The sequence below is a fragment of the Saimiri boliviensis genome, chromosome 12 (assembly GCF_048565385.1).
Source record: "Saimiri boliviensis isolate mSaiBol1 chromosome 12, mSaiBol1.pri, whole genome shotgun sequence".
Classification (NCBI taxonomy): Eukaryota; Metazoa; Chordata; class Mammalia; order Primates; family Cebidae; genus Saimiri; species Saimiri boliviensis.
This window is the reverse complement of record NC_133460.1, coordinates 113267884-113286459: the sequence shown is the minus strand read 5'-3', so window position 1 is coordinate 113286459 and position 18576 is coordinate 113267884.

Below are 18576 nucleotides of genomic sequence, written 5' to 3'. Positions count from 1 at the left end.
TTTTAGAAAATACATGTGTTGGAGGCCCCTTTTGAATTTTAGAATTATGTATTGCTGGGAATTGGTTAAAATTAATGTTTTGATTCTTTCTCTCATCAAATTAGTACACTTTGTCATAGCAATTAGTATTTTATTCAAGTCTATCAAAACCATAATTTATTGGGACTTAAAAATACAACTGTAATATATTTGAAACTAAGCATTGACTTAATATGCACTGATGTTATAAACCAACTAGCTTCTAAGTGATGGAATTCTTATTTTCTCCTTTAAAAACAAATCACGACTACTGCTGATTTAGGAAGCATAAAGTCACTGGTATTCAAAGCACAGAATAGTTTTTTTTTGTTTTGTTTTTTTTTTTTGTTTGTTTTTGAAAAGAATAAATAGTTAAAAAAAGTATTTCTCATGAAAATGTTCATAAGCAACAGAAAACTTAGGAAAGTCAATGAGAAAAGGTTAGAGATGAAGCGAAATTCATCCCAAGGACCCAAGAAACATTCATAAAAGAGCTAAATTATTGGTTTTAAATTGAATAGCATAAGGAAAAAAAAACACAACTAAGAAAGATGATGGAAATCTATCCTAATCATTAAATATTCTTTGTCCACATCCCATTTAATAAATAAACAGTATTTTAGTGAATGCATGTGCCATACTTCTTTTGTGTGTCCCGTATTAGTAGACATTTAGAATCCTTTCAGTGTTTGGCTGCCATAAATAATGCTGCGATACACATCTGTGTATACAATTTGCTCACAGTTATTTCCTTAAGACAAATTTCTACATGTAAAATTGTTGGCCAGTGATATAAACATTTCCGGGTCTTTGGTATATTTGTCAAATTGCCTGTCGTATCTGTTGGCACGCCTCATGAGAGAGGAGGAAATTAGCATTCTTTACCTCCGTCCTCCCTCTGCAATCCAGTTCCTGTTGTTTTTTTTTAATCGTGAAATGTTTAGAACCAGTTTGTCATTAAATTTTTGGTGTTTTCACAGTCTCATTGTTCTGTAAATACTACTTTTATTTCTATAATCATCCAGTTTCATTGTTTATCCCAGTATTTTTATAATTTGATTTTAGAATTTCTTGCTTCTGTATTTTGACTCACCTTTTAGTTGGCTGGAGAATGTCTTTGAACACAGTTTTCTCTAAGTTTCGCAAGTAATACATTTTCTAATTGCTTGTATATTTGAGAACATTTTCTCTGATTCTAAGCATTTAGGAAAGGCATTGAGTTTTAAGAGTTCTTTATATGTTCTGGATGTAAGTTCTTTATCAAATACACGATTAGCAAATATTTTCTCTCAGTCATTGATTTGCCTTTTCATTTTGTTAATGGTCTCTGTAGAAGAGAAAATGTTTTAAATTTTCTAAATCATCATTATTTTATCTTTTTTTGTGCCCGATTTTGTCTACCACAAGGTTTGTTGAATTCTGTGTTTATGTTTATGATTTATTTTTTAGCTCATTTTGTATATGGCATTAAGGAAAAGCCAGGAATTTTTTTTTTCTATTTGAATATCTGTTTGTTCATGTACAGTTGGTTACAAAGACTATTCTTTTCCATACTGAATTATCATTGCCCCTTTGTGGAAAATGTGCCATAGTGTGGGTCTATTTCTGTACCCCATGTTTTGTTCCACTGTACATATGCCTATCCTATCTCAGTACCCCGACAACTTCTTTACTGTAGCTTTATAGAAGTCTTGATATCAGACAGTATAAGTCCTCTTTTTTTTTTTCTTTTTTTTTTTAAGAAAAATAAACGATTTTGGACAGGCTATATCTTTTTCATTTTCAAATAAATTTTAGAATCAGCTCATCCATTTCTATAAAAAATAACCTGCTGAGATTTTAATTGATATTGCATTGAATGTATAGATTAAGTTGCAAGGAATTGTCATTTTAACAATGAGTCTTCCAATCTCTGAACATGGTATATCTCTCTCTTTATTTAGGTCTTCTTTAATTTATCTCACCAGTAATATAGAGTTTTCACTGAACATGTCTTGCACATATTTAGTTAAATTTATCTCTAAGTATTTTGTGTCTTTTGATCGTTTTATAAATATTCAAAAATTTATATTTTACTTGTTCATTAAAACAAAGTATATAGAAATATATATAGTAAATATAATATATAGTAAAGTTATATATAATATATATCATATTATATATATATTTGACTACATTATATTACATATAATGTAAGATATAAGTTTTGTTAATTTTAATATAGTCCAAACTTTTCTTTAACATTTATTTTTTGTATCTTTTTAAGAAATATTTTTGTATCTTAAAATCATAAAGATATTCTTTTACACTGTCTCTGAGAAGCTTTATTGTTTTACCTTTTGTATTTAGATCTATAAGCTATCTAGAATTTTTTTTCTCTATTTTTTGAGGTATGAAATATAGGTCAGAATTTATTTTTTTTCCACATAGATAGATATACAAGTGACACAGCATCATATGTTGAATTGACCACCATTTTCATGTCACCTTCCTGTTATCTCTGTCATAAAGCTAGTGACCACACATACATGGGTCTATTTCTGCACTCTCCCTTCTGTAGACCTGTTTGCTCTACATGTGCCAATACCACATTATATTAAGTGGGGTACCTTATGAAAAGTCTTGATGGGGGTAGGATACATATGCCTGCTTTGTTTTTCTTCTACAATACTATCGTGGCTCTCCCTGCCTTTTGTCTTTCCATACAAATATTAGAATCAGCTTATCAGTTTCACACAAGAATTGGGAGTTGGGATTTTGATTGGGATTATATTGAATCTTCAGATTAATTTAATAAAAATTGATAACTTTATAATATTGAGTAGTTCAAATTAATAGGCCTTAAAATTTTTTTCTCAATTATGGTTTATAATTTTCAGTGCAGAAATCTTGTACATGTTTTGTTACATTTATTCCTTAATATTTACTGATGCTACTGTAAGTAGTATCTTTTAAAAGTTTTATTTTATAATTAGTTTGTAAGAATATTGAAATGCATTTGATTTTTGCTGGTCGAAGCATGTAAAACTGCCAATATTTCACGCCAAAATAGCAATTTTATATGACTCAATATTGGCCTGACTCAATCCACTATAATTACTAATAGTTTGTCTATAGATTCCTTTGAATTACTTAAGTGCAAAACCATGTCATATGAAATAGTAACAGTTTAGTTTTATGTTTTCTGTTTCAATTATTATGTTTAATGTTTCTTCATGGTTTATCTAACTAGGATTTCCAGTACAGTGTTGAATATAAGTACGGATAGTACCATCTTTGTTGATGATCACAGTTGGAAAAAATTTTTTCACTCATGGATATTTATTTTATTTTGGGGGTTATAGTCAAATCCTATTTTGATTTATTTGTTGCTGTAGTTGTGTCAAGTTCGTCCATTAAAGTTTTTTGGTTTGACCTCTGTGTCCTTTCAATAGTACCTATTCCCTTCCCCCTGTCTCCCCTTGAGGACTTCCTTGCTTGTTGGCAGCACAAAGTGCTTCAGGTTCATCTTTGGACTTCCCAGCTCAAGCCATGGAATCAACTACTTCTCCAAGGAGTCCTGGTTCTCTTTTTTGGGAAAATGATATTTAGAAACCAATATCTGGTTGCTCAGTGTGCTCATTGCTTTTGGAATCTCACTACTTGCAGCACATCTCAGTGGTTAGAGCTGGGAAACATATGTTTGTATACTAAATCATGCATGTACCTGGGTCTATGTAGTTTCACATCTATTTATCTGTATACTAAAAAAGCCTTTTAAATCCATATTGATACCTCTGAATCCAATCCAACACCACCTTGCTCATTATAGTCTTCCTTCTCACCTTATTTGTAGCATCTTTCTCTGACAGTAAGGAACTTGGATCTCATTATCTATCATTCCTTTTTTCTTCAACTCTGGTATACTCATAAATAGTTTCAAGACTTAACCATACCTCTATAAGAAAGTTATCTGTCAGCTGGGGTTCAAGATTTGCATACAGTTCTTTTTCATCTTTAGCTTTACAGTATTTAGTCTAAACACTGTTGTCCAAAGTTACCTTTCTCCCCCATCCCCTTCAATGTGGTGGTTTCATTCACTTGTAATACAGTTAGACTCATTTGTCATCTTCATCTGCATTTCATGCTTTTAGGATCTTTTTCATATCCTAGTTGATTGAAAACAATACTTATAGTAAGATTTGCTTTTTGTAGGACAAAGGCCTTTGGGTTTTGACAAATGCATAGAATTTGATGTCCACCACCACTGTTGTCTCACCTTGAACCTTCCTTGGCTGCCCTTTTACAAATAACTTCTCCCATCAATCATACACTTGGCAACCACTAATCAGTTTCTCCCTTAGAATTTTGTTTTTTCTAGACCATCAAATAGAATCATCAAATAGATAGCCTTTTGGGTCTGCTTCTTTACTTAGTCAAATGTATTTATGCTTCATCCATATTGCTGTGGGACTCAACAGTTCATGCGTTTATTGTAGGGTAGTATTCCATTATATAGAGGTATTACAGTTTGTTTTAGCCATTCACTAGTTGAAGGACACAACAGGGTTGTTGCTAACTTTCGCCTAATATATATAACACAGCTGTAAACATTCATGTATAAGTTTTTGTGTGAACATAAACTTTCAATTCTCTTCAGTAGGCAGCTACAAGTGACATTGCTTGAGTTTTACAGTATGTATGTCTTTTACTTTATAAGAAACTGACAAACTGTTTTCCAAAGTGGCTATACCACTTTGAATTCCCAAAAACGTAAGAGAAGTACAATTGCTCTGTATTATCTACAATACTTGGCATTGTATGTTTTTCAAAAATTTTAAATATTCTAATATGTGTGTAGTAATATTGTGATTTTAATCTCATCGATACTGTGATTTTAATGTGCATTTCCTATTGATTAATAATGTTGAGCATTTTATAAATGCTTGCTTGCCCAATTATATCTTCTTTGGTAAAATCCTAACACTATGAGAGGTCAAGGCAGGTAGATCTCTTGAGCTCAGGAGTTCAAGACAAGCCTGGGCAACATGGTGGTGAAACTCTCTATCTCTACAAAAATAAAAAAGATACATAAAATTAGCCGGGTGTGGTTGTATGCACCTATGGTCTCAGCGACTTGGGAGACTGAGGTGGGTGGATGGCTTGATCACAGGAGGTGGAGGGTACAGTGAGCCGAGATTGTGCCACTGCATTCCAGCCTGGGCAACAGAACCAGACCCTGTATTAAAAAAAAAAAAAAGTTCAGATCTTTGGATTATTTTAAAATCTGTCTTGTTTATGTACTTACTGTTGAATTTTGAGAGTCCTTTGTCAGATATGTGATTTGCAAATAAGTCCTCTTGGTCTATGGCTTCCCTCTCATTCTTTTAATAATGTCTCTCACAGCAGGATATGTTCTAAACAGATTTTGACAATCGAATTGTATTTTTAAATATGGAAAGACAAAGCAACTTGAATGGTCAAAACAATTTTGAAAAAGAACAGTGGGAGAACCTGATTTCAAGGTTCGTTATAATCAAGACGATGTAGTGTTGGCAAAAAGATTGATATATAAAGCAACAAAACCGAATAGAAAGACCAGAGATAAGGCCACACAAATAGTCAACTGATTTTTGACAGAGTTGCAAGGACAATTCAATGGAGAAAGAGTAAGCTTTTTTAAAAAAAAGCACTGAAAGAATATCTACAGATAATCTTGTTAGGAATTGAATTAACACAGCATTGAATCTATAGGTTAAGTGGCAGAGAACTAACACGTGAACAATGTTGAATTTGCCAATCCTTAAATATGATATATCTTTCTATTGATTTAGGTCTTTTTTGTATCTATTTATGTACAATCTATCTATTGTCTATCTATGTAATTTGTAATATATCCATCTAATCATCAAAAACTACACATTGACATCGTCGCATCCCATTTCAATTCAACGTCACTGAGTTCTCTGTTTTCTCCATTTCCACATTTATAACTCTCTTCTCCAGCCCTGAGAGAACCCTGGGTTTTGTCACCCTTAGTATGTTTCTTCATTTGCTCAAGTCCTGTGACCTAGCGGGCCTCTCATTCCTGCCACTATGGCCTCCCCTCTTTAGCCTGCCTGTGGTCCCCTCATTTTCTGACATGCCAGACCTCTGCAGGGCCCCACTGCTCTCTGCTATGGGGGCCTTCCTTTCTGTACCTGAGAGAGCAGGACTAAATTGTTCAGGGAGGTGAGGGGGAGCAGAGGCTGAAGCACATGCTTTGATTTTTGAATGTTAAAAACCCGTGCATTCTTGTAATAAGCACTGCTTGGGCTTCATGCCTTTTCCTTTTGAAATTTTTCTAGATTATTTGTGCTGCTGTTTTGTTTGGCATTTTCATATCTGTGCTCATAGGCCAGTAATTTTCCTCTGTTATAATTTATTTCCTTGTTAGACTTTTGGCATCATGGTGAAAGTGGTCTCATGAGATGAGTGGTGAAGTATTTTATCTTTTTTAGCCTCTCGAAAGGTTTCTGTGAGATTGGTATCATTTTGCCAAACATTTAAAATAATTCATTAATGAAACCATCTGAAGCTGGAGTTTTTTTTTATGGGTGAGTTGTGGAGAATTTAAATTACAAATGAAATTTCTTTAATAAATATGGGATTGTTTACATTTTAATTTATCCTTTTATCAGTTTTTTTTTAAATTGATTTGGGCTCTGGGGTACATGTACATTTCCTGCATCCACAGGAGTGTTACATAGGTACATACATGCCATGGTGGTTTGTCATCTCCATCCCCCCACCGCCTGTCGCCTACATCAGGCATTTCTCCGGGTGTTATCCCTCCCCATCCTCCCACCCCCTCTGCTGTCTCCCCTCTGCCCCCACCCCTGACCTAGCCCTGTGAGTGTTGTTCCCTTCCCTGTGCCCAGGTGTTCTCATTGTTCATCACCCACCTATGAGTGAAAACACGTGGTGTTTGGTTTTCTGTTCTTTTGTTAGTTTGCTGAGAATGGTGGTTTCTAGGTTCATCCATGTGTCTACAAAGGACACAAACTCATCGTTTTTTATGGCTACATAGTATTCCATGGTGTATACATGCCACATTTTCCCTGTCCAGTCTATCATCGATGGGCATTTGGGTTGGTTCCAGGTCTTTGCTATCATAAACAGCACCACAACGAACATACGTGTGCATGTGTCTTTATGAAAGAACGATTTATAATCCTTTGGGTATATACCCAGTAATGGGATTGCTGGGTCAAATGGAATTTCTATTTCTAGGTCCTTGAGGAATCGCCTCAAGGAAGACACTGTCTTCCACAATGGTTGAACTAATTTACACTCCCACCAACTGCGTAAAAGTGTTCCCATTTCTCCACATCCTCTCCAGCATCTGTTGTCTCCAGATTTTTTAATGATCGCCATTCTAACTGGCGTGAGATGATATCTCAATGTGGTTTTGATTTGCATTTCTCTAATGACCAGTGATGATGAGCATTTTCTCATACGTTTGTTGGCCGCATATTTGTCTTCTTTTGAAAAGTGTCTGTTCATATCCTTTGCCCTTTTTGAATGGGCTTGTTTTTTTCTTGTAAATCTGCTTTAGTTCTTTGTAGATTCTGGATATTAGCCCTTTGTCTGATGAGTAGATTGCAAAGTTTTTTCCCATTCTGTTGGTTGCCAGTTCACTCTAATGATTGTTTTTTTTTTTTTTTTTTTTTCTGTGCAGAAGTTCTTAAGTTTAATTAGGTCCCATTTGTCAATTTTGGCTTTTGCTGCTATTGCTTTTGGTGTTTTAGTCATGAAGTCCTTGCCAGTGCCTATGTCCTGAATGTTTTTGCCTAGGTTTTCTTCTAGGTTTTTATGTGTTAGTTCTTATGTTTAAATCTTTAATCCATCTGGAGTTAATTTTTGTACAAGGTGTAAGGAAGGGGTCCAGTTTCAGCTTCCTGCATATGAATAGCTGGCTTTCTCAACACCATTTATTAAACAGGGAATCCTTTCCCCATTGCTTGTTTTTGTCCAGTTTGTCAAAGATCAGATGGCTGTAGATGTGTGGCATTGCTTTCGAGGCCTCTGTTCTGTTCCGTTAATCTATATCTCTGTTTTGGTAGCAGTACCATGCTGTTTTGATTACTGTAGCCTTGTAGTATAGTTTGAAGTTAGGTAGCATGATGCCTCCAACTTTGTTCTTTTTGCTTAGAATTGTCTTGGCTATGCAGGCTCTCTTTTGGCTCTATACTAAGTTTAAAGTGGTTTTCTATAGTTCTGTGAAGAAGGTCAATGGTAGCTTTATGGGGATATCAGTTTTTTAAGTTATGCTTTTGAATAGAATTTTCTATTCCATAATTTCCAAGTTAATATGCATAAAATTATAATATCCTCTCATTTTTAATATCTGTAGGCTTTGTGACAATATTCCATTTTTAAGTTTCCATATTTATAATCTCTGCTTTCCTCCTCTCTCTTTTAAGAAATATTCCTTTTAATGTGCTGTCAGTTTATTTAAATTTTGAGAAAAGAACTACTTTTGGCTTTAAATTATTTTTCTTTTGTTCATTTGTTTTACATTTTGAAATGTTTTTTAAAATTTATTTTACTTAAGTTTAATTTACTTTTTTTCCAACTTTGTAATTTGGATATTTCAATTATTGATTTTAAATCTCTTTCTTTCTTTACATAAGCATTTAAGGGTATGAATTTCTCTCTAAACAACACTTTAGTTGCATCCCATAAATTATGTTCTATTGTATTTTTGCTATTGGTAAATATAAAATATTTCCTAATATCCATTATAACTTGTTCTTTGCCCCATGACTTATTTAGAAGTATACTGGTGAATTTCCAATTGTTTTGAGGACTTTCTAGTTATATTTTTTGTTATTTCTTTCCAGGTTGTTTCTTTCGCAGTCAGAGAATACGTGCTAATGAATTCAGTGCTTGGAACGTTGTTAACATTGTTGAGACTTCCTTTATGTTCAGGATATAGCCAATCACTTCCCCTCTTATATATGTCTCCTCTCCTGGAATTTTAATCATCGAATATTGAATCTTTATTCTCTTTTGTTTAAACCTACAGTTTTCTCTCTAATTCTTTTGACAATCTTTATCTTTTTCCCCTTTTTCTTATATAGTTCCTCTAATTTATCCTCCATGATATTTATTGAATTGTATGCATTTTTACAGCTTTTGAAGTATATAGAAATTGGGCTACGGAATTATTAATTAATATTACTTTATTCTCCCATCTAGCTCCTTTTCCCCACGCTTCTTTCATTCTTAGCTTGTTGTCTTATTTATATTTGCCCGTTCAAAATATGGATGGTTTTTTTACCATACTCACTTTTCATATACTGTTTACCTATAAACAACATGAATTTGAACTGTGTGGGTCCAATTATAAGTGGATTTTTTCTATCTATGCCGTCCCTAAGATACAAGACCTACCCCTCCTCCTCTTCCCCCTCCTCAACCCATTCAGTGTGAAGATAATGATGATGAAGGCCTTTATAATCATCCACTGCCACTTAAAGAATAGTAAATATATTTTCTCTTCTGATTTTCTTAATAACATTTTCTTTTCTGTAGCTTAGTTTATCATAAGAATACAGTGTACAATACAAGATCTAATCAGCTGCTTATATTATTGGCAGGGCTTCTGGTAAACAGTGGTTAGGTTTTTGGAAAATCGAAAGCTGCAGGGGATTTTGACTGTGTGGGTGTCGGTGCCACAAGCCTCCACGTTGTTTGAGGGTCAGCTATACTCTATCCCATGTTCAGTGAAACAGCAACCTCTTGGTCATTTAGAACTATCTGCAAATATAGAATATGTATGAAAGGGCTACAGATAGGAACGCACTATGTAATTTTTAGATGCCATTATTAGTAAGAACGGTGCGCTGCCACAAACACTTCTCTTGAAAACCTGCAGAATCACGGGAAACTAGCACAGACACTCAAGGTACAGTGATAGATTGCCCAAGATTTTCTCAGAGGCACAAATATGTCTTATCATAGTTCATATTTTTATATTTGGAATTTAAACAAAGAAATAGAGAGGACTGGGAACTTTAGGCTCGAAAATACAGGTCCTGCTTATTGGATCTTAGCAAGAAGTAGTGCCAGGTCACTCCTGGCATGACACATAGGTCTGTGTTTCTTCTGCAGGAAGCCCTGCCTTTTCTCTTTGTTACTGTACTTCCATGGAGAATTGACTGACAATTACATGGCTAATTAATGGATGATCAGTTAGAGGCTGTAGCCAGGAAGATGTCATTGTTTCTGAACGGTAAATACACACTCATGCCCCAAAAGTGGGATTCCTGTCAGTTAGGTGTGTCTAACAGTGATCTCTGCAAGAAAGACGTTGATCTCATATCTTTGAGATCTCACTCGGAGAAGCGTTGAAGGAGGGGGTTTTACATTTGCTGTGTCAGCCCAGCAATGCTGTCTTCTGCTCTCGTCTCAGAGCATTGCCTTCTTGACATGACTTAATGACCTTGTGGTTGCTGGGTGGCTGCTGCAGCTTCTGGAACTCCTGCTTCCAAGGTGGGAAGAACAGGGAGGGAACTGTCCTAGAAATGTACCTGGTGTTCTTATTTGAAAACAAAATCTTTCTCAGAGCCTTCTCCCCATCCCTACAGGAAACTTCCTCCTGTAGCCTCTGGCCTGCTGGGCCACACAGATATGCCTGGTTGCAAGGGGGAAGCTGGTTGTTGGCCTGATAGCTCTGTTCATTAGGGCACTACACCAATGGCAGTAAGCTCCAGGTTTCTATGACTGGCTGGGACACTTCCTTGCTCAGGTAATCAGCAGGACATGGTCTGCCTCATCATGTCATCTAATGAAAAGTCAAAGCTCTCACCTTTAGCCAAAATCTACCCTCTTGAAAATGCATGCATCAGGTACATTGTGCTCCAGGTGATGGGGAGGGTTCCGCCCTGGGTGCCCAGGGTGTTCCTCCAGAGCCTGCCCTGTATACACCCTCTATCATAGCTCCTGAGAGAGAGAGCTCAGTCAGCCTCAGGCCAGTGCACTGCAGAATCGGTGATCTCAACCATCACTCTGCACTGCCTCGCAGGTAAGAGTGGATGGAGGTGGAGAAGGAAGGAATGTGGCTGTGCTCCCACCAGCCACCACTCCCCCCAAGGGATGTGACTGTGAGGATGCTGAGCAGGAATCAGTGGGCTTTGGGGGCTCCACATCTGAACGCTGGTAGATACGTCAGGAGACCCTTTTCCACTTGGAGCATTTCAGACATTTAATTGCCTGTCTCTTATTTCAGTGTACTCTATCACAGAAAACTCTGCTTTCCGTTTTCCCCTCAAATTGTCTCATTTTTTTTCTTTTAAAATATCATGTCAATTATTATGCTACGAACAAAATTAGGTTGCAAATAAGTAACTGAGAACCCTAATCATACCGTGTGCAATCGTCTTTCTGCCTTTTCCCATATATTATCTAAAATTCTCGTTTTAAGTCTCTGTGTTTTATATTTTCTCCATTAGTCTTACTTCAATGAAATTACGTCAGTTAGTAAGATTGCAGGCAAAATTAGGTTGTAAACAAATGGACAAGGGTCCTTGTCATTTCCTGTGCATGGTTGGTGGAGAAAGATGGGGATGAAGATCTGCCATTTCTTTTCTGTTTTTTTTTTTCTTCTTTTTTTTTTTTTTCAAGACAGAATCTCACTCTGTTGCCCAGGCTGGAGTGCAGTGGTACAATCTCTGCTCGCTGGAACCTCTTCCTCTTGGGTTCAAGCGATTCTCCTGCCTTAGCCTCTTGAGTACCTGGGATTATAGGTACGGGCCACCACACCCAGCTAATTTTTGCATTTTTAGTTGAGACTAAAAGTTTCGCCATGTTGGCCAGGCTGGTCTTGAACTCCTGACCTCAGGTGATCCCCTGCTTTGGCCTCTCAAATTGCTGGGATTGCAGGCACGAGCCACAGCACCAGGTCAAGATCTGCCATTTCTTACCCGTGTCTGTGTTCTCAGCATTAAATTCTAGCCTGCTCGTGGTGGCTGCTCAGTAAATATGTTCAGGTACTTCTGTGTCTGGGCAGGTTGATAAAAATTGGCAGGATTGTCCCTGAATCCATTTCTAGGCTTCCTGGAAGTAGGAACTACTGGAAGGGACCACACACAGTATGGCAAGCTTGTTTTATTCGCTTAAACAAGAACCATCATGAAGGCAAATGTTCTTTACTCTCAGAATGAAATACCTGAGTTTATCTTGCTACTTCACCGAATGTTCCAGCACAGGCTACCTGGGTTTCCCAGCCATCCATCTAAAGTTGTGGCTGAGTGCTGAACATGAAGCTTTATTACTTGCTGGTGACCAGTGATTGTTGCATATACAGAGGGAAAGTTGAGACATGATGATGTGACACCTCCCAGAATGAAGGAACTGAGATGCCCCGAGGCTAACCCTGGTTCCGATGGGAGTCCCTTGGATTTTTTCAGCCCATTCCCTAGTTGCCTATTTTAACTGTTTCTCTCTGGCACCTTTCTCTCAATCGGTTGTTCAAATGGAGACTTTGCTCAAGTTATTCTCTTAAAATACCAAAATGCTTTAAAATATAGCATCTTTCCAATGCGATTTATTGTAATTGAAGATAGAGTAAAACAGTTCACACCTTTCAAGAGTCAAAGGAGTGAATATCTAGTGGTGGAAACTCAGGTTGGTAAAGTAGAGATTTGGGGTCACTATTCAATTTCAAACAGAAAGATGTTTAGTTCATTCAGAAGCCTCCCTCAGAAAAAAATAGCCTGAGCTAAGTACTTTTTTTTTTTTTTCTTTTTTGAGATGGAGTTTCACTGTTCTTACCCAGGCTGGAGTGCAATGGTGTGATCTCGGCTCGCCGCAACCTCCGCCTCCTGGGTTCAAGCAATTCTCCTGCCTCAGCCTCCCGAGTAGCTGGGACTACAGGTGTGCGCCACCATGCCCAGCTAATTTTTGTATTTTTAGTAGAGACAGGGTTTCACCTTGTTGACCAGGATGGTCTTCGATCTGTTGACCTTGTGATCCACCCGCCTCGGCCTCCCAAAATGCTGGGATTATAGGCATGAGCCACGTGCCCGGCCACTTTCTTGCAAGAAATATGAATACAGTTATCAGTGGTCCTGGTCCTTATTCTGGTGCCCAGGAGTCTGGGCCTCTGAGCTACTACAATGCTTGCAGCGCTGGTGACAGTAGTTTCTGGTGGTTGTCTTAGCTTGCATGTGGTCTAAGCTTGGAACTCTCTTTATCAGAAAAAGAGATACTGGATTCCAATCTGAATGTCATATTTCTGGTCCGACTAGATCCTGTGAGGGAATAAACCATACGTTCTCTCCTAGGTGTTTCTCAGGAACATGTGCCGTGCTCGGCACAGAGCAGATGCCGAAAGCGCTGCATCCCACCCTGGATATTACAATGAACATTTCTTCTTCCAGAAGTCCTCTCTTTCCCTTGTCTTGTTATTAAAGGAACAACTCTGGCTGTATTGTCTTCATTCCCTCCTTCCTTCCTTCCACTCACTCATTCATTCCATTCATTAATATTTGTGACCAAATGGGTCCCGGGGCTAGTTCTCAGGCTTGCTTTTTACTGATGGTGTGTGCTTTGGCAATGACAGCTGGTAAGAATCCTAGCTACCTTTAAAACAATAATTATGTTCAAGGCAGTGAGTTAAGTACTAAGCTTGGTTTTTTATTTGTAAATGAAGACACTAATAGCTACTTCACATGTAAAATGGTATATGTCAAGGGCTCGGCACAGAACTTGATAGATGGAAAGCATTTAATAAGAGGCTGTCATTACCTTGATGAAAATCTAGTGTTCCCTTGGCCAGGTAGGTACTGTACTAGGAACCACTGCAAAACACAGCTGTCAGTAGCTGACCTGTGTTGGGGGTTCTGAGTTGGAAGAATCAAGTCCTCTATGGCCAGTACTACTGAAAGAAATCTTGTTCCAAAACGTGTTAAGAAGATTTGAAGCAGTAAGCTTTTCCTAAGCTGTTGCCAGCGAGTTACCCCGCATCCCACTTTGAAATGAGAAATATAATTGAACTTAATATTTGGCTGTGACCATTGTAGGGATTTCTAAGCTATTGAGAAATTGGTCTGTCTAGAACGCCAATACTTTCTTTTTCTTTCAGTTTCATTGAAGAATAATTGATAAATAACAATTGCATACATCTAAGGTGTACAAGCTGATGTTTTGATAAACTTAACATGCACACATTGTGAAATAATCACTACCATCAAGCTAATTAACATATCCATCACCTCATGTAGTTAACAATCTTTTTCAACGGTGAGAACATTTAAGATCTACCCTCTCAGCAAATGTCAAGCATATAACAGGGTATTGCTGACTGTAGTTCCCATGAGTCCACTGCATCTCTGTAACGTATTCATCCTGTAACTGAAAGTTTGTGCTCTTGACTAACATCTCTGCCTTCCCCACCCCCTGACCTGTCTTGTAATCACACGTCTGCTCTCTGTTTCTATGAGTCTGATTTTTTTTAGGTTCCACATGTAGGTGAGATCATGTGGCATTTGTGTTTCTGTGTCTGGTCTATTTTACTTACCCTAATATCCTCCAGGCTCACCCGTGGTGTTGGAAAGGGCAAGGTTTCCCACTTTTCAAGGCTTAATAATATCCCATCGTGTCAATACACACCACATTTTCCTTATCTATTCATCTGTCAACTGACATTTAGGTTGTTTCTGCTTCTTGGCTGTTGTGAATGATGCTGCAATGAACATGGGAGTGTGGATATCCCAACAGGGTGCTGATTTCACTTCCTTTGGGTGTATGCCCAGAAGAGGGATGGCTGGGTCACGTGGTGCTTGGAGGAGCCTCTGCACTATTTTCCATTATGGCTTTATTAGTCTACATTCCTACCAACGGTGTGCAAGGGCAGCTTTTATTCTATATCCTTGCCAACACTTGATATGTTTCAACTCTGAGAAGAGTCATTTTAACAGGTGTGAGGCAAAACCTCTGATACTTTCTTAATTTGGTATGAAATAAAGGAAACACTGAAACCCATGTAATGAGCACCATTTTGGGACTGTTGGAGGCTCGTGCTCTCTGCCTTCTGATCACTCTCTTGCTTTTCTCAGTGCTTATTACAAGTGCTTTTTGTTGAGTGGAGTCTGAGATGGACCCCTCTATGATCCGTCTTCAAGCTCACACCACATCATGAGCGTAGTACTGACAGGCAGGTTGTTGCAGCCATTACCCGACTTCCTTCCTTTCCCTTCTTGCATTTCCCAGTATCTGTTGTTCCCATGACAGATACATTCGTATTCCAAAATTTAGCATCACGTAATATACCTACGTAACGAGCCTGCACATGTGCCCCATTTGTCCCATCTGTAAAAAGGGGACAGCACAGGTCCCTGTCTCATCTGCTTTCTGGAAATGAAATCATTAGGATTTGCAAGGAAGCTAAGGATGGTACTTGAGAAACACAAAGCAATCCCAGCTTTCACACGCGCACCCCCATTGGCAAACCCCTGCTTTCTTGAAAGAAGACATCTTTCGGGCCATAAATTCCTCTTTGGTACTCTGAGCCTCCACAGAAGGGTCTTTCCTTTTGTGTCTCCCCATGGGCCCTGACTCTACCCTGAGAGGCCACAGATCATAGGTAGCTGGCGTTCTCTATGACAACCTTTCATTTGTATAAAAATAAAATGAATATGAAGCTGGTTACTTCTCTTGGAACTGTCTGGGTCCCCTTCCGAAATTCCTTCAGTTCTTGTCTGTCTGGAAGTGCAGGGCCTCGATGGCACCACTGCTGATGAGAGCAGAGCCCAGTGGAGCCTCCCACATCCCGCCCTTTGGGGTTCCTTAATGGATCCTCACAGCACTTTGCAGCAATACATAGTTTTTGTTTTTGTACTTCAGTGGGATTTACATTTAATTTTATCCTCTCTCTCATTGCGTGCTCTCTTTCTTTAGATTTAGAAGGCCTGTGAGCAACTGGGACAAGGCAAATATTTTACCGTCAAATAATTCAAAGATGTTTTCTCACACTCAACACTTGTGCGATGGCTTATCACTTAAATCCTGAGAGTCCTCATCAAATGTTACCTTTGTCCTCTATTTCAGTCTCAAATATTACATACTGATCATACTGATAAAAGCATCCAAAGTATTATTAAGTTAGTTTAAATTGCTTGTTATTCTTAACTTCTTTAATAGTTACATGCTTAAATATATTTATAATTATTTTTGTACATATAATTGTAGCTATTATTTATATAAGTATATAATTACTATGTATGTTCACATATAAAATGACATTTATAACTGATTATTGAAATGAAGTGCAAATTACATTATTTATGTTAAGGTTTAGTTTAGCTTGTGTGTCATGAGCTGGTTTTAAGAGTCATGAACTATGAGGAGGTAAGACCTTTGGCTGAAAATAATTTGCTTCAGGCCTGGGAGATGGGAGGATGTGTCTGTCTACTTCCTTGTCTATCTACTTCTTGAAGAAGCAGATAGACACATCTCTCTCCTCTCCTGTCTAGCTAGAGTGTCATGGGTCCGTTCCTCCTGTTCCATGTACTGCTTCCAACCTCCTTAGGGTCCTCGTTCCTTCCTCCCTTACAGTCATCAACTCATGTGCTACCTCTTTCATAACTCTGTCCCCTGTGGTCCAGATGGAATTAATCTCTCTGGGCTTTGTACCTGACACTTTGTGTGCCTCTTGTATCAGGTTTCTTCTTCTCCTTTGTTGTAGTTATTGCCATCTGTTTCCCCCAGTTGGGTGGTAAGATTCTCGGAGGTGGGAACAATGTCTTCTTGTTCTGTCAGGTCCCTACCTTGTCACCCCAGCAGCTGGCATCATGGCTGCTCATGGAAAAAAGCTGAAGGACCCAGCCCCTCCCTTCAGGGGTCAGTGAGTTTCATTGATAGGCTACCTGAACCACTCAGAAGTCAACTGACCTGCACCTTGCAGAATTCACAAGTAGCAGGGAATTAAAAGTTTATGATTTACCTTCTATTTGCACATCTTAGGGTAATTTTCTAATATCAAGACTTTGTGACCTCCAGATGTCCTGGTTGCTGCCATGCAGACCTCCTGCTTGTGTACCTGGTTAAAGAGTGTGATGTGTCCTTGGTGTTGAACTTCTCATCCACAGTAATTCACTAAACACAATGACATCATCACTCATGGACCCAATGCAAATGACAGCTCCTCAGGAACAGACTCACCCGTTGTAGCTGAAGGCACCTGCGGTCTTGGTGATGATTAACTGATGTTTGACACCCTTGAAAAATTAGAAGCTCCCAATTTGTACTCCCTTCAACCACCCAGCCTGTGATTTCATCATCTTGGGCTGCTTCTCTGAAAGGCGATTTTTGGACTGTCACTCTAGTCACATGGATTTTCTCATTAGTAGATGATTGCCATCAGCCCTTCTCTGAGGACCCATTTTCTTGTCTGCTCTGTCTTTTTCTTCCTCCTTGTGTCTTTGATCATGGCACGTGCCATCTGTCCTGGGAGGTACAGACATTCTGAGAGTTCAGACCACAGTGTGTGTGGCTGGGTGAGGGCCATGCAGACCCCAAGGGCCCAGCTGCATGTGCAGCTATCTTTTCCATGATGAGCTTTCACAGATGAGTGGTGGATCTGGAAATTGTAATAATGACTCATCTTGGGTAAGTCTGTTTTGGCTCCAGTCCTCTGCTTTGGTCCATGTTATCTGTAGCTTTAGAACTCCCACTGAAAGAGCAGAATTATCTAAATTTCCATTTGACACTTTCTTTTACAATTGTTTTGACATCTCCATTTAGAAATTTCTTTTCTTGTTAAAGCAAGATTGGAAAAGTGAATTTCTAGACAAGGCTTGCCTGTCTCAAAGCCTGAGGGTTGGTGCTCAACTTGTTTAATTGGAGAGCATCTAATCCAGTTACTGTCCGTCAGAGAGGCCAACCCATTGCTTTCTGCGTCCCGCAGGCCTCTTTCCCAGGCAGGCTCTGACATCTGTCTTCTTTCCACTGACTTTTGTGGAAGACCAGGCAAGGCCAGCATGCCTGAGTTACACTTGATCCTAAACTCACGCTTCCCTGCAAGGCTCTGGGAAAACTTCTGTTGTGTGATGAGCACTGGTGAGCAGGCATCTCGGAAACATCCCAGCGTCTACACACCATGCACAAAACAACATAACTTCTGTCCTGGTTATAGGCACTTTGGTTCCAGTTACTAAATAGTCAACAGTAGTGCCTGGTTTAATTTTCTTCCAGTGAGTCCTGAGACTTGCTGATATCCCCCTGGCAACTGATGTACTCTCACTGTATTGCATAGTTTGTAGTCTGTTTTGCTTGATTTTAATCCTCTGCTATGATATAATTTCATTCTCCTAGAAAGCTAGGTTTTTATAAATATACACATTACCACAATAAATATTTCAATAAGGAAAGGAAGTTAGGGGCTAGATTTGGACTCACAGTAACAACGTTATTTTTTTGTAAAGAAATGTAACCATAAAATGAATTTTTATTACCGTAAATATATTTAGAAAAAGCAAAGCTAAACACTTCCTTGTTTCTTTCTTTTTTTTTTTTTTTTTTTTTTTTTTTTTT